At 35.5% G+C, this 17,425-nt stretch overlaps 1 pseudogene; it reads left to right on the top strand.

The window, feature by feature from the left end:
* The first annotated feature begins 884 nt into the window (after positions 1 to 884).
* LOC139889472 (protein PAF1 homolog) overlaps positions 885 to 17,425 on the top strand; it is a 36,865-nt pseudogene continuing 20,324 nt past the window's right edge.

The following is a 17,425-nucleotide window of genomic DNA, read 5'->3' as shown; positions in this document are numbered from 1 at the left end:
TTTGTAGGAACAATTTTGTATTTTAACTGTTTAGCAAGGAGCATGATATACTACCCGAATTAACCGTCGGTACAATCAAACAAGAGTGTGACTGCTCCACTATTCTTATCACTGGCTTTATACACGAGAGTGTTTGCTTTCTATTATTTTATTTATTTATTATTATTATTATTATTATTATTATTATTATTATTATTATTATTATTATTATTATTATTATTATTATTATTATTATTATTATTATTATTATATAATATATAATATTATTAACTATTATTAATAGTATATGAGTTATACATAGATATATACTTGCATATGATCAGTGATTCCATTGTCTCCCTACAATCACAATCACCTTGTGTTATTCTCTTGATCGGCCACCGGATAACCATCAAAACCCGCCACCTTGTACCACCTTCGGCCGTCACCTGCAAACACAACCGGCCACACTACCACCCTGCAACACCCACTAATCATCGGCTATGTCCACTACCATGGGCCACCGCCGGAACACCCACCACCATCCGTCGCCACCTCACCATCGCCGGAACCAACTCAAACAAATACCACCATTAATTTTCGGTTTTACTCCATCGTGAACACACCACTCAACCTCACCACCATCGAACTGCCTCATTTCTGTTTCTATTTCAACTTCATTTCGGGTTGAACTAGTTTGTAATGATACGGTGTTAATTATAAAAATGAAGAAGATAATGTCAAAATGAAGGTGATGAAAAGATGAAGTTGAAGATGAACAGTGAAGATGAGGCACGAGGAAGATGATGTATAGTAATCTTAATATGATGATGACGACAGTGCATATTGATGATGATGAAGTAATGTAACGATAATTATGATGATGGTCTCCGTGATGAGTCACGATGTTGATTAAAGATAATGAGGAATGGGAATATAGAAAAAACGATAAAGATGATGATGATGTTACGATGATGTACATGATGATGATAGAATGGGTGATGATAAAGATGATAATACGGGATGATGAATGATGATAATGTTGAAGATGATGAATAGTAATGGGTCACGATGAAATCGTGATTTTATGTCGATGATCAAGATGATGTTATGATATGATGAAGATGATGAAACGAATATGATGATGAACGAGGTCGGTGATGATATCACGATGATTATACGATGATGATAATCAATAAATGGAAGGTGATGACGACTAAAATCGTGATTATGTGATGATGAATATGTTCGGTAATGATGATGATGATTATTAGAATAAAGATGATGATCATGATATGCGTAATATAGAATGATGATGATGATTATGTTTACCGATGATGAAAGATATGATGATGATGTTAAAGCCGGATAATATGATACCGTATGATAAAGACGCGATTATGATAAAAACATAAAAGATTCGAGTATGGTATGATGATGATGATGATGAGGGACTATGATGATGATGATATGGTATGGATCATGATAAGTTGATGAGGGTACAATGATAATGAACTAAAGCTTGTCTAGTCTCTGTTCCAATTCCATCGCACAAATGTTATTTTAGGTATAATATAATTATAATTATTATTATAATAATAATATTATTATTATTACTATTATTATTATTATTACTACCACCACTACTACTACTACTACTACTACTACTACTACTACTACTACTACTACTACTACTGTTATTATTATTACTATTATTATTATTATTATTATTATTATTATTATTATTATTATTATTATTATTATTATTATTATTATTATTATTATTGTACTAATACCAATCTCGATATCATAAGTATTATATTATAAATATCATTAATACAAATATAATTAAGATTACGAATGTTAAGATAAAAAAGATTAAGGTTGTGATCATGAATATAGTTAAAGTAATTACTACTGAGAAGTACAATTATAAGTACGTTTATGAGTAAAGATGAATATAAATACAATTAAGGCGTGATTAAATAAAATTATCATTTTTATTAAGATTATCATTATTATTAAGAATAACATGTTTATTAAAATCATCATTTAAATTATTATTAGTATTATCATTAAAACTATCATTTTTATTAAAAATAATCTTTTTTATTAAATTTATCATTATTAGTAAAATTATCAATATATATAAAATTATCATTTTTATTAAACTTATCATTATTATTATTATTAAAAGTATCTTTACTATTATTATTTTTTTATCATTATTATTATTATTATCATTAAACATGATTTTATTATTATATTTAAAATTATTATTTTTATTATTATTATCATTATTTTTATTATCATTATTATAAGTGTCATTATTTTTAATATATTATTATTATCATTATTGTTATTACAATAAAAATTAATAATATAAAAACATACTTAATAAAACTATATTATAATTAATTATTTAATGTATACAAAATAAATGTAATTATTTAGGTTATTAATGAAACACATAATTAAAATAACAATTATAGCACTAACAATATATAATTTTGTCCGATTACGATTATATGTATTAATATATATACCTGATATAGGTTCGTGAATCTGAGGTCAACACTGCATTGTTCGGTATCGTCGTATGAATATTTTTACTACAAAATATTGTATTATGAGTTTCATTTGCACCCTTTTTAAATGCTTTTGCAATATATATTTTTGGGACTGAGAATACATGCGCTGCTTTTATAAATGTTTGACGAAATAGACACAAGTACTCAAAACTACATTCTATGTTGGATTATCGAACCGAATATGCCCCTTTTTAGCTTGGTAGCCTAAGAATTAGTGTTTATTATAATTGCCACTAATTGACGCGAATCCTAAAGATAGATCTATGGGCACTAACAAGCTCCAGTCAGAGAATTTGAACTGCTTTAGTACTTCGATTTATCATATCCGATGAGAGTCCCGGAATGATGGGGATATTCTATATGCATCCATGTTAAGGTCGGTTACCAGGTGTTCATCATATGAATAGATTTTTACAGCAGTGAGCAGACCTGCACAGATTGTTTTCGAAATATGAGTATCTTGTGGTCTATAAAAATAATGGAAATGAATATTGATTTTGATAAACTAATGAACTCACCAATTTTTTGGTTGACACTTTTAAGCATGTTTATTCTCAGGTATGAGAGAAATCTTCCGCTGTGCATTTGCTCATTTTAGAGATATTACTTGGAGTCATTCATGACATATTTCAAAAGACGTTGTATTTGAGTCGTTGAGTTCATCAAGATTAATAATAAGTCATTTATAGTTTGGATATATTATGAAAGGATATGCATATCTGTCAACTTTCGATGTAAGGGAAGTTTGTCTTTTAAAAACGAATGCAATGTTTGTAAAATGTATCATATAGAGGTCAGAACCTCGCAATGAAACCAAATGTTGAAGACTTCGTCCAGATGGATTAGGACGGATCTTTACATTTATAAGTATATACAAAAAAAAAAAAAAAAACCCTTTAATTTTACTATTTTCTCAAATCTAAATTACAGTGTGCCCAAGAATGAAATATTAAGTATTGCTCTCGAAGATGAAAAACTTTTGCAGGAAGATGTTTTGGTGACACCTATTAAGAAAGACGGATTAAAGAGGAAAGAACGGCCTACGGATAAAGGCATGTCGTGGTTGTTAAAAACGCAATATATATCTCCTATTAGCACCGATGCCACCTGACAGGTTGGTATACTACTTCTTATCTCGACTATTTTGTAATAAACTAGTTGTGGAGCCCTCGCTTCGCGCCGGGGGCTCCGTTTTGAATGCGAGTTTAAAAAAAAGTCTTGATCCATTTTGTAAAAAAGAATTTGTTTCGACATAACATTGAAGGGTTGTTCCGTTTGTGAAAGTTGCTTCTTTTAGCGTTCGGGTTTTATTTAAAAAAAAAAAGTTAGTAAAGTGGGGTTCGATTTGTATTTTAATAAAAGGTAGTGGGTTAAGTTTATGAAATTTGAAAAAACTTTACGTATAAAGTGGGGGTTCGATTTGTATTTTAATAAAAGTTAAGGGGTTAAGTTTGTAAAAATTGAATATTAGAAAAAAAAAAGTTAGTAAAATGGGGGTTCGATTTGTATTTTAATAAAAGTTAGGAGGTTAAGCTTGTAAAATTTGAGAAAAAATATACGTATAAAGGGGGTTCGATTTGTATTTAAATGAAAGTTAGGGGTTAAGTTTGTGGAAAGTGGAAAAATGAATAGTACTATTTATTCTCACTTTACCTTTTAGATATAGGTATATAATATGTGATTTTGTGACATTTATTTGATTCGATACAATCTATAGTCTTTGACTGAAAAGAAAGCAAAAGAACCTCGAGAAATATGTGGACGTAACATACTTGACAGTCTGGATAGCTGGTAAATTATTATATATGAATAATATTTTCAACTTTCTATATATGAAGAAATTGCAGACTAGATTTGGTGAATTAAGTAGCTGTTAGTACAATATATGGTCATTAAGTTTTATGTTAATTATAACAGGGAAAGGAAAATTCAGGGTATCCGGTCTTCATTTGAGGCATGTAAATTGCATCCTGTTCATGCTAATAAAAACAATCTACAGCCAGTTGAGATTTTACCGCTATTCCCTGATTTTGAACGGTGAGTTCTGTTTTTATTGTTGGAAATTTTGGTAAAACAAATGGGTTTTACAAACTTTGGACACATATTAATATATCATAACGTAATATATATTAGTAGATATTTAGTGGGTTTTTGTAGTCCTTGATGAGGACTTTAAAACAAGCTAAAGTATGTCTAAAACGGATTAAATGTGAATGAGATATCGAATCTCAAAGATGCGTGTGTGGTACAATGTGGTCAGTTTTCTTTTTGTTGTAAGTTCGATTACAGTCATGACCCATTACAACTTCACTTATTGGTTATGTCACTAGAATGATTAAATGATTTGTTTAAGAATTACTCTTATCATCAAATCATTAGTGACAATAATTGAATATTATAATAAGTGTTAGGTGTTACCAATTGTTGATTGTTTTCTATATAAGGGATCTTGGGGTACATAATGACATACACCCAAACATAAAAAACATAAAGAAAACACACACTCACACAAGTGCTAAAGCTTTCCTTCTCAGTTCAACTTGGTATCTACTTACGACGAATTTTCAGGCAAGTTCAAGTTCGGCAGTACGCTGCTTCGAACCGGTGTACCCTGGGAACAGACGAAGAATCTGTTTAAGGTAATTGTGTCAAACGCAAGCCCGGTTCAACCCTTAAATTCGGTTTGATCGTTTTACGTTTCAGTTTCTGATTATATTTATAGTATGTTCGTATATGAATATTATGAATATGAATATTATGCTTAAGGTAATCTGTTGCAATGTGTTTATGTGTTTCCAGTTTCACATATATACAGTTTCATATATATATATATATATATATATATATATATATATATATATATATATATATATATATATATATATATATATATAACAATCTTAAACAGACTCGATACGAAACTGATTTGGTTATGAAACCCACGGGTTACTTGATTACAATCTTTCAGTTTGTAATCCTGATATGTGATGCTATTTTATTGAACTATTATTAATTATTAATTATAATAGATTAATAGATTATAATAGATTTGAATATAATATAGGTAGTGGACAAGTAGCGAATAAAAACTGACGAGTATTTGATTCACTAGTTCGTTGACTTATTTGTGATGATATAATCAAACAATTTATTTATATTATAAATAATAGGTGGGATTATGATTCATCATGAATTTGTTTTATTTATATTATAAATAATAGGTGGGACCTTTGAATATTATTTTAAGAAAAGTTTATATTTTACATTTATCCGATGCGATCAAATTTGGTTTACTGTTACATCCATATATTTTCATGATACACACGTGATGTATATCTTGTTACCCAAGTTCAGAATATATACAAATATTGGTAATATGAATTGTAAGGATATGAAGATCGTTTTAGACTTGATATCATAGTATGAATAATTATGAATACCGTTTACTGATTCTATATGTTGTTCGCAAATTTAATCATAATCATATGATAATTTAAACTCGAGAATGATTAAATTTGCCTTTTATGTATACACTTACTATGCATATCAATACCTTATATTGATTCTGTTACGGGTTTTTAGAATCATATATGTTATATATAAACATATTAGATATGAGCATGGTCATGTTACCTAATTATGGTTCAATACTTTATATTGCATAGTAAGTATTTGATAATAAATTCAATGAGAATTTATAGTGTATTTAGAGAGCCATATATTCATATTACTCTGTATGCATATTCATAGACATTGGGTCTATATTTTTGGCCTGATTATGGTTCTATAATTTTATATGTTCTAATTTGTGCATAATTGTTGCCATATTATTAACGAGAAATTGTTATAATTCTCTGCTGGAATTTGTTGATTAAGATATGGAACTCTTACAAACTATATAAATATTTATTAGAGTTGATAATATAGTTGTTTTACAAGTGTTGATTATAGTCGTTATTTATACCACTATATAATTGCATTTGTATCAATAAATGTAGTTGTATGTTGATATGCATAATTAATTGATGCTTATTTAATTTTGTTCGATCATTTATTCGAATGCAATCTCAACCGTTCAACACTCAAGGATTATGAACTCTACTACTACTGTTACTACCATGATTGTTGCACCGTTTCTAACGGGGTACTTACTCATGTTAGGTAACCTGAAAAGTTCACGCGTGTGAACTTTAAACGTTGGCAGTAAAAGATGTTCTTTTAGCTGACCACGCTGAACCTTGCGAGGTTCTTGGCTGAACCTTGCGAATCATGATGCTCAAATTGTGAGCGCGGTTCAGGTTTGGAATCATTCAGATTACTTGTGCGCAAGTCGATCGTTCTATAACGTGTATTCGAACAGTCTTCGGACTGATTTCGAACTGTATTTTGATCTGTTTCCAGACAGTATTTGACACTGGTTATAGACTGTCTTCGGGACAGTATTCGGACAGTTTTAGACTGTTATTTAACCGGTTTTGTTGAAACGGTTTAGTTTAATCGTTTAGCATAAACCTTTTGGTTTTAACATGTTTGGTTTACATGTTTGTGTTTAAACCTGCTTGGTTTAACAGTAGGGTTGAAACCTGTTCGGTTTACCCGTTTGAGTTGAAACGGTTTTAAGGTGATACCTGTTTGGTGTAACATCCCGCCTTTTTCCGTTTACCTTTCCGTTATACTATTTTAAACTCCGTTATATGTTTATAACATCTCCCGTTAATATGCGTTTTAAATTATCTCGTTAGGTAATTCACGCACCCGAATGGAACTAGAGGGACCAAACTTGCCCAAGTGCCAAACATTTGACTAGGTCAAATGGTCGACACTCCATCTCCTCCACCCATTATTTTCCATTTTCATTTTCACTTTTCATTTAATACTTTCAACTTTTCTCTCAATCTTCATCTTCAAGAATCATCATCTAAATCCAAGCTAGCGGGTGTCTTGCAAAACAAATTACATATTTGGAATCCTTGCAACTTCCTCTTCGATTCCATACCGATTTCATTACATTTGGGTAACTTTCTAAAATCACTAGATTTTATGTTCTTGATGTTTTTAAGTTATAAAGTTGTTAATTAGTGTCTATGGCTCAAGTCTAGCATGATTATATGATTTATATGCTCGATTTAGTTATTTGAAGTAACTAGCTTGAATATGAACTTTGGTGTGTTTGATTGGTGATTTGGTTGCTTGAATGTTGTTAAATGTTATAAATGCATGTATTAAATATGTTCCTAGTATCACTAGCTTCAATTTGATGTGTATGTTGTTTGAGAAAGCTCCATAAACTTGATTAGTGAATTTGGTGAATTTGAGTTAGGGTTTGATAAGCTTGAAATGAATATTTGATGAATTGAATGCCATTAATTATTGTTGGTAAGTATTTAGTTGTATTGTATGCTTGATTATCTACAAAACAGCGTGTTGTATGTATTCATTAAATGCCCAAATCATAAATGTGCACCTATAAAATTTGAAGCATTAAATGTGTGCATTGATTGATCTTTTGATTTGAAAAGTCGGTCATTGCAAATAATGTTTTCGGTTGGTGAAACGTGTTTAGTTGTATTCCTTGTCAAAAGAGCTTTCCAACGATATAAGGTGCGAGTTCTAAGTGGTTACGGGTTGTGTTTTGTGCATGAAAAGATTTTGGTTTGGACTTAGAAAAACTGAAACTGGCCAGGTACCAGCTCCCGTGTATTGTCGCGGCGCGACAATTTGGGGCCGCGGCGCGGCATAAGTCGTGTCCAGTTTCTGACCTCCATGTCCAATATACGGAAAATGTTTGGCATGCTACGGACCTCCAATTCACATGCAACTTGTTCTAACATGCTTATATATGAATAATTAGCACAGAAAAATAGTTCGGGACTCGACCCGAACTTGTTGACTTTTTCGTTGACTTTGACCCGACCAAAGTTTGACTTTTTATCAAACTTAACCAAATGATTATGCAACCTTCCTAACTTGTTTCTATACTTGTATCTTGCATGAAACTTGACAATTTGTTTCACATGCTACATAATCGAGTCATAACGAGCCATAGGACTAATTGAACATCTTGGACCAATCGTGACTATCGTTATTGATACAACCTATTTGTTTAGGTCAAGACTAGCATTGTTCTTTGCACACGTTACTTGTCGAAGTACTTATTTGCTCTTGCGCTCAAGGTGAGATCATAGTCCCACTTTTTACTCTTTTGAACTTACTTTTGGGATGAGAAAACATAAACGCTTCTTTTAACCAAGTGAACACAAGTACATGAAAACAAACATTCTACATACGAGTTTAGAACGAAAATCCTCAATTCAATTATCATTAGTTACACTTGACAGTGTAAGCGAGAACTTATGTTATATGGCCATATGGGTTTGACAAACCCTCATTCGGACGGTTCGCTACCGTTATTCGGATGAAATATATTTTCGGGAAACGGTGTATGTTCTAACACTATTGTGATGGGGTACTAAGGATGGAAACGTTAAGCTTTGATAATTGGGTGCTCGTGAATATTAACTTTTAGAATGTATTACTATTTATCAGTGATGCAAATCTTGTGGTTCGACTTACTTTTACTCACTTACTTACTTAAACCTATGATTTCACCAACATTTTCGTTGATAGATTTCTATGTTTTTCTCAGGTACTTGAACATTAGGTGATACATGCTTCCGCTCGTTCTTTTTGATACTTGCTTTGAATGTCGAGTATACTTGCATATGTGGAGCGTCTTTTGACTACTTTAAACTGTGTCGCACGTGTTTCATTTGTACTTTAAACATCGTTATGTACTAGTTATGGAAACTACTTTTGTAAACTTTGAAACATCCACACTTATGAAATGAATGCGACATATTTTCGGTCAAACTTTGTTTTAAAGACTTATGACCATGTAATGGGACCTACGTAGATGGCGCCGTCAATTGACGATTTGTCGGGGTCGCTACAGATGGTATCAGAGCCTTGGTTGTAGGGATTTAGAGTTCATTGGTGTCAACCCCGAGTCATAGGGTACATTGGTGAGTCATATAGACTTAGAGTAGGAATTACTTGACTACTTGTGCATTATACTCAAACTCTTCTATCATATCTAATTCTTATTCAATCTTAATCTCACGTTACTTGATTTAATTGACGCGCCACCTTGACTATATGAAATAGTGTTGAATGCACATATGAATTAGGGTAGTATAATTTCCGGGATTATATTACGGTGACTCATATGAACGTTCCGACATTATGACATAAAGAATTTAAGGCGAGTCAAGGAAAAATTTTCTCTCTATCTTTATTCCATATCACGGTTAGTATTATTTAGAATACTAACCAACGGTATTCTTTTGTTTTGAAGGAACAATGCCTCCTCGTCGTGTACCATGCCATGAGACTCCCGAACAAGCGCTACAACGAATGGTGGCCACCGCCGTAGAGGCGGCCATGGCCGGTCACTCCTCCAACAACAACAATAACAACAACCACAACAACAACCAAGGAGCCAGTAACTCTAGCGAAGGGTGCTCCTACAAGGCTTTTATGGGGTGCAAACCTCACACCTATGATGGAATCGGGGGACCGGTTACTCTTACTCGATGGTTCGAACAAACGGAGGCCGTCTTTAGCATAAGCGGTTGTCGGGACCAAGACAAGGTCAAATACTCCACTCACACTTTCGTCGGTGTTGCCCTCACGTGGTGGAACACCTATGTTCAATCGGTGGGTACCGATGAAGCTCATGCCCTCTCTTGGGCCGATTTAAGGGAAAAGATGATTGTTGAATATTTCCCTCGCGAAGAAACTCGAAAGCTCGAACAAGAGCTAAGAGCTTTAAAGGCGGTCGGGAACGATCTCAAAGCTTATAATCAACATTTCGCCGAATTATCCTTGATGTGTCCTAATCTCGGTGAACCCCGAATCTCAAAGGGTTGAACTCTATATGGATGGTCTTCCAAAGAGCATCAAACAATGTGTGATGTCCTCCAAACCCGCTAATCATCAAGCCGCTTTGAACATGGCCCGCCAATTTATTGAAACGGTTGATGAAATCGTAGTGCCGGCTCCTAAGGCCGAGGACAAATCGGGTGGCAACAAAAGGAAATGGGAAGCCACTCCATCAAGCAACTACAACAACAACACCTTCACCAAAAAAGCCTTTCACCAACGACGGCAAGAAAGGTTATGCCGGAACTCAACCTTTTTGCAACAAATGTCACAAGCACCACTCGGGTGAATGTGGAAAGCTAATTTGTCACCGATGCCAAGGAGTTGGTCACAAGGCCAACAATTGCACAAGCGCCGCCCCCGTCGCTCGAAAGGGGCCTAATCCTTCAAAGACGGTCACTTGTTACGAATGTGGCCAAACGGGCCATTATAGGAACGAATGCCCGAAGAAGAAATCCAACCCCAACATACGCGGCCGAGCCTTCAACATTAACACCGAGGAAGCCCGAGATGACAATGAACTAGTCACGGGTACGTTTCTTCTCAACAACTCTTATGTTACTTGCTTATTTGATTCGGGTGCCGATAAATGTTTCGTGTCCAAGACTTTGGCTCCTAACCTTTGCACTCCACCACACCCCTTAGATACCACTTATACCATTGAAGTGGCCAACGGGAAACTATTGAGTGCCGACACATATTACCGGGGGTGTACGTTAAACATTTTGGGTAATGAATTTGAAATTGACTTGATACCCATGGGACTAGGGAGTTTTGATGTAATAATCGGTATGAATTGGATGGTCAAAAATAAATCTCACATTCTTTGCGATCTTCACGCAATCCGAATTCCTATCAAGAATGGTGAACCATTGATTGTCTATGGCGACAAGAATTGCACCGGACTCCATCTCGTTTTGTGCCTTAAAGTTAGAAAATTACTCCGTAAGGGTTGTTTCGCGATCCTTGCTCATGTTAAGAAAGTCGAGGCCGATGAAAAGCGCATCGATCATGTGCCAATTGTTAGTGACTTTTCTGATGTATTTCCCGATGAATTACCGGGTCTTCCACCTCATCGACCGGTCAAATTTTAAATCGATCTTATTCCGGGAGCCGCACCCATAGCACGTGCACCATATAGACTCGCTCCATCCGAATTGCAAGAATTGCAAAGTCAAATTCAAGAACTACTTGACCGTGGTTTTATCCAACCTAGCCATTCACCATGGGGCGCTCCGATTTTATTCATTAAGAAGAAAGATGGATCCCTACGAATGTGCATTGATTATCGTGAACTAAACAAATTGACGGTTAAGAACCGATATCCTCTTCCTCGCATCGATGACCTCTTTGATCAACTACAAGGGTCTTGTGTATATTCGAAAATCGATCTCCGCTCGGGTTATCATCAATTAAGGGTTAAGGGGGAAGATGTCTCCAAAACCGCTTTCCGAACTCGTTATGGTAGTTATGAATTCCTTGTCATGCCATTTGGTCTCACTAACGCACCGGTGGTGTTCATGGATCTTATGAACCGCGTGTGCAAACCGTATCTTGACAAATTCGTTATTGTGTTCATCGATGACATCTTGGTCTATTCTAAAAGCGAAGAAGAACACGAGGAACACCTCCGACTTGTGCTTGAACTTTTAAGACAAGAACGACTCTATGCCAAATTCTCCAAGTGTGAATTTTGGTTGAAGGAAGTTCAATTTCTTGGTCATGTTGTAAGTGACCAAGGTATTAAAGTCGATCCATCAAAAATCAAAGCCATTAGTAAATGGGAGACTCCTACTACTCCTACTCACATTCGTCAATTCTTGGGTCTCGCCGGATACTATCGTAGATTCATCAAAGATTTCTCTTTGGTCGCTCGTCCCCTAACCGCGTTAACTCACAAGGGAAGAAAATTCGTTTGGGCAACCGAACAAGAATCCGCATTTCAAATCTTGAAAACGAAGCTAACCACCGCTCCTGTCTTGTCACTTCCCGAAGGCAACGATGATTTTGTTGTGTATTGCAACGCCTCAAAACATGGTTTTGGGTGTGTGTTGATGCAATGAACGAAAGTCATTTCTTATGCTTCTCGACAACTCAAAATTCATGAACGAAACTACACGACACATGATCTCGAGCTCGGAGCCGTTGTCTTTGCACTTAAAATGTGGAGACACTATCTTTATGGAACTAAGAGTACTATCTTTACCGATCACAAAAGTCTTCAACACATCTTCGATCAAAAGCAACTAAACATGAGACAACGAAGGTGGATTGAAACCTTAAACGATTACGGTTGCGAGCTTCGTTACCACTCCGGAAAGGCAAATGTAGTGGCCGATGCCTTAAGTCGAAAGGAAAGAGCGGTGCCTCTTCGTGTCCGAGCTTTAAACATCACCATCTACACCAACCTTAATAGCCAAATTCGTGTAGCCCAAGAGGAGGCTCTTAAGGATGAAAACATTGCACACGAACTTTTAAACATTCTCGTCTCTCGATTTAAAGGTAAGGAGACCGGACTTCGATATTACACTGGAAGAATTTGGGTGCCTAGGTATGGCGATTTACGAAACCTCATCTTAGATGAAGCCTACAAATCACGATACTCGATTCATCCTGGTGCCAATAAGATGTACCATGACCTTAAAGAACAATATTGGTGGCCGAACATTAAAAAGGACGTTGCTACTTACGTTGCCAAGTGTTTAACTTGCTCTAAAGTCAAAGCCGAACACCAAAGACCGTCCGGGTTACTTCAACAACCCGAAATCCCGCAATGGAAGTGGGAAAGGATAACGATGGATTTTATCACCAAGCTACCAAAAACGTCGGGCGGTTATGATACTATTTGGGTTATTGTTGACCGTCTCACCAAATCCGCACACTTCCTTGCCATGAAAGAAACGGACAAAATGGAGAAACTTGCACAACTTTACATCAAGGAGATCGTAGCCCGACACGGTGTACCTTTATCGATTATCTCTGACCGAGACGGCCGTTTTGTTTCTAGATTTTGGCATACCTTGCAAGAAGCGTTGGGAACGCGTTTAGACATGAGCACCGCATATCATCCTCAAACCGATGGACAAAGCGAACGCACAATTCAAACCTTGGAAGACATGTTACGAGCTTGCGTGGTTGATTTTGGAAAAGCTTGGGACAAGCACTTACCTCTCGCCGAGTTCTCTTACAACAATAGTTATCACGCGAGTATTAAAGCCGCACCTTTTGAAGCGCTATATGGCCGAAAATGTCGTTCACCTCTTTGTTGGGCCGAGGTAGGCGACGTGTAAATCACCGGACCCGAACTCATTCACGAAACCACCGAGAAGATCGTACAAATCCGAGATAGGCTTCGGACGGCCTGGAGTCGTCAAAAGTGCTATACCGACAAAAGACGCAACGACCTCGAATTTCAAGTCGGTGACCGCGTCATGTTAAAGGTCACACCTTGGAAAGGTGTCATTCGTTTTGGAAACGTGGGAAACTAAATCCGCGGTATGTTGGTCCTTTCGAAATCTTAGAGCGTGTTGGAACTGTTGCTTATCGTTTGGATCTTCCGCCTCAACTAAGCTCCGTCCATCCTACTTTTCATGTATCGAACTTGAAGAAGTGCCTTGCCGAACCCGATATCGTCGTCCCTCTCGAGGAACTTGCTATTAATGACAAACTCCATTTTGTGGAGGAACCGGTTGAGATTGTGGACGTCTCTGATAAGAAACTAAAGCAAAGCCGAATTCCGATTGTTAAGGTCCGATGGAACGCCAAAAGAGGACCCGAGTTTACTTGGGAAAGGCGAGATCAAATGCAAAGGAAATACCCTCATCTATTCCCGGTTCCGGAAACGTCAGATTTCGAGGAAGGAAGAACGACTACCACGCCTGCTTAAATTTCGGGACGAAATTTCTTTTAAGGAGTAGGTAATGTAACATCCCGCCTTTTTCCGTTTACCTTTCCGTTATACTATTTTAAACTCCGTTATATGTTTATAACATCTCCCGTTAATATGCGTTTTAAATTATCTCGTCAGGTAATTCACGCTCCCGAATGGAACTAGAGGGGCCAAACTTGCCCAAGTGCCAAACATTTGACTAGGTCAAATGGTCAACACTCCATCTCCTCCACCCATTATTTTCCATTTTCATTTTCACTTTTCATTTAATACTTTCAACTATTCTCTCAATCTTCATCTTCAAGAATCATCATCTAAATTCAAGCTAGCGGGTGTCTTGCAAAACAAATTACATATTTGGAATCCTTGCAACTTCCTCTTCGATTCCATACCAATTTTATTACATTTGGGTAACTTTCTAAAATCACTAGATTTTGTGTTCTTGATGTTTTTAAGTTATAAAGTTGTTAATTAGTGTCTATGGCTCAAGTCTAACATGATTATATGATTTATATGCTCGATTTAGTTATTTGAAGTAACTAGCTTGAATATGAACTTTGGTGTGTTTGATTAGTGATTTGGTTGCTTGAATGTTGTTAAATGTTATAAATGCATGTATTAAATGTGTTCCTAGTATCACTAGCTTCAATTTGATGTGTAGGTTGTTTGAGAAAGCTCCATAAACTTGATTAGTGAATTTGGTGAATTTGAGTTAGGGTTTGATAAGCTTGAAATGAATATTTGATGAATTGAATGCCATTAATTATTGTTGGTAAGTATTTAGTTGTATTGTATGCTTGATTATCTACAAAACAGCGTGTTGTATGTATTCATTAAATGCCCAAATCATAAATGTGCACCTATAAAATTTGAAGCATTAAATGTGTGCATTGATTGATCTTTTGATTTGAAAATTCGGTCATTGCAAATAATGTTTTCGGTTGGTGAAACGTGTTTAGTTGTATTCCTTGTCAAAAGAGCTTTCCAACGATATAAGGTGCGAGTTCTAAGTGGTTACGGGTTGTGTTTTGTGCATGAAAAGATTTTGGTTTGGACTTAGAAAAACTGAAACTGGCCAGGTACCAGCTCCCGTGTATTGTCGCGGCGCGACAATTTGGGGCCGCGGCGCGGCATAAGCCGTGTCCAGTTTCTGACCTCCATGTCCAATATACGGAAAATGTTTGGCATGCTACGGACCTCCAATTCACATGCAACTTGTTCTAACATGCTTATATATGAATAATTAGCACAGAAAAATAGTTCGGGACTCGACCCGAACATGTTGACTTTTTCGTTGACTTTGACCCGACCAAAGTTTGACTTTTTGTCAAACTTAACCAAATGATTATGCAACCTTCCTAACTTGTTTCTATACTTGTATCTTGCATGAAACTTGACAATTTGTTTCACATGCTACATAATCGAGTCATAACGAGCCATAGGACTAATTGAACATCTTGGACCAATCGTGACTATCGTTATTGATACAACCTATTTGTTTAGGTCAAGACTAGCATTGTTCTTTGCACACGTTACTTGTCGAAGTACTTATTTGCTCTTGCGCTCAAGGTGAGATCATAGTCCCACTTTTTACTCTTTTGAACTTACTTTTGGGATGAGAAAACATAAACGCTTCTTTTAACCAAGTGAACACAAGTACATGAAAACAAACATTCTACATACGAGTTTAGAACGAAAATCCTCAATTCGATTATCATTAGTTACACTTGACGGTGTAAGCGAGAACTTATGTTATATGGCCATATGGGTTTGACAAACCCTCATTCGGACGGTTCGCTACTGTTATTCGGATGAAATATATTTTCGGGAAACGGTGTATGTTCTAACACTATTGTGATGGGGTACTAAGGATGGAAACGTTAAACTTTGATAATTGGGTGCTCGTGAATATTAACTTTTAGAATGTATTACTATTTATCAATGATGCAAATCTTATGGTTCGACTTACTTTTACTCACTTACTTACTTAAACCTATGATTTCACCAACGTTTTCGTTGACGGATTTCTATGTTTTTCTTAGGTCCTTGAACATTAGGTGATACATGCTTCCGCTCGTTTTTATTTATACTTGCTTTGGATGTCGAGTATACTTGCATATGTGGAGCGTCTTTTGACTATTTTAAAATGTGTCGCACGTGTTTCATTTGTACTTTAAACATCGTTATGTACTAGTTATGGAAACTACTTTTGTAAACTTTGAAACATCTACACTTATGAAATGAATGCGACATATTTTCGGTCAAACTTTGTTTTAAAGACTTATGACCATGTAATGGGACCTACGTAGACGGCGCCGTCAATTGACGATTTGTCGGGGTCACTACATTTGGTTACCCGTTTGAGTTTAAACCCGTAGAAACGTATTTGATTTACCCGGTTGGGTTTAAACCTATTTGGTTTACTTGTTTAGAGTGAACCTGCTCGGTTTACCTATTTGGTTGAAACCTGATTGGTTTAACCTAGTTGAGTTGAAACATGTTTGGTTTAACTTAGCTTGTTCACGGTAAAATGAAACTTTTATTTGGGTTGAAAACCCAAATTAATTTAGTTCACGCGGTATTTGCTGACTGAAATATTCTGTTTCGCTAAAACAGTTTATTTTAGTGATGATCCTGAAAAAATTGACTTCTAGATAGGAACTCACATTGAATAATGTGTTGTATGTTCCTAAGATTCGTAAGGAATCTGGTGTCCGGATGTTTGTTGAACAAGTTTGACGTTTAATATAAAAATAAAAATGGAAAATATGTTCAAAAGGTCATGTTGACCAAGAGTGAATGAATATCTAAAAGGGTTGTGCCCTATAAATGTAAAACCTGTGTTGAAGCCAAATTAACAAGATCATCCTTCAAATCGGTTGAACGAATAACCGAACCCCTTGATATGATTCACACTGATGTGTGTGATTTGAAATCCATTCCAACGAGGAATGGTAACAAGTACTTCATTACGTTTATCGATGATAACACGAAGTATTGTTATGTTTAGTTATAAAAAGTAAAG

Source organism: Rutidosis leptorrhynchoides, chromosome 2, assembly GCF_046630445.1.
Source record: "Rutidosis leptorrhynchoides isolate AG116_Rl617_1_P2 chromosome 2, CSIRO_AGI_Rlap_v1, whole genome shotgun sequence".
NCBI lineage: Eukaryota > Viridiplantae > Streptophyta > Magnoliopsida > Asterales > Asteraceae > Rutidosis > Rutidosis leptorrhynchoides.
Note: the sequence above shows the minus strand (reverse complement) of the source record. Positions and strands in the feature narration are given on the sequence as shown.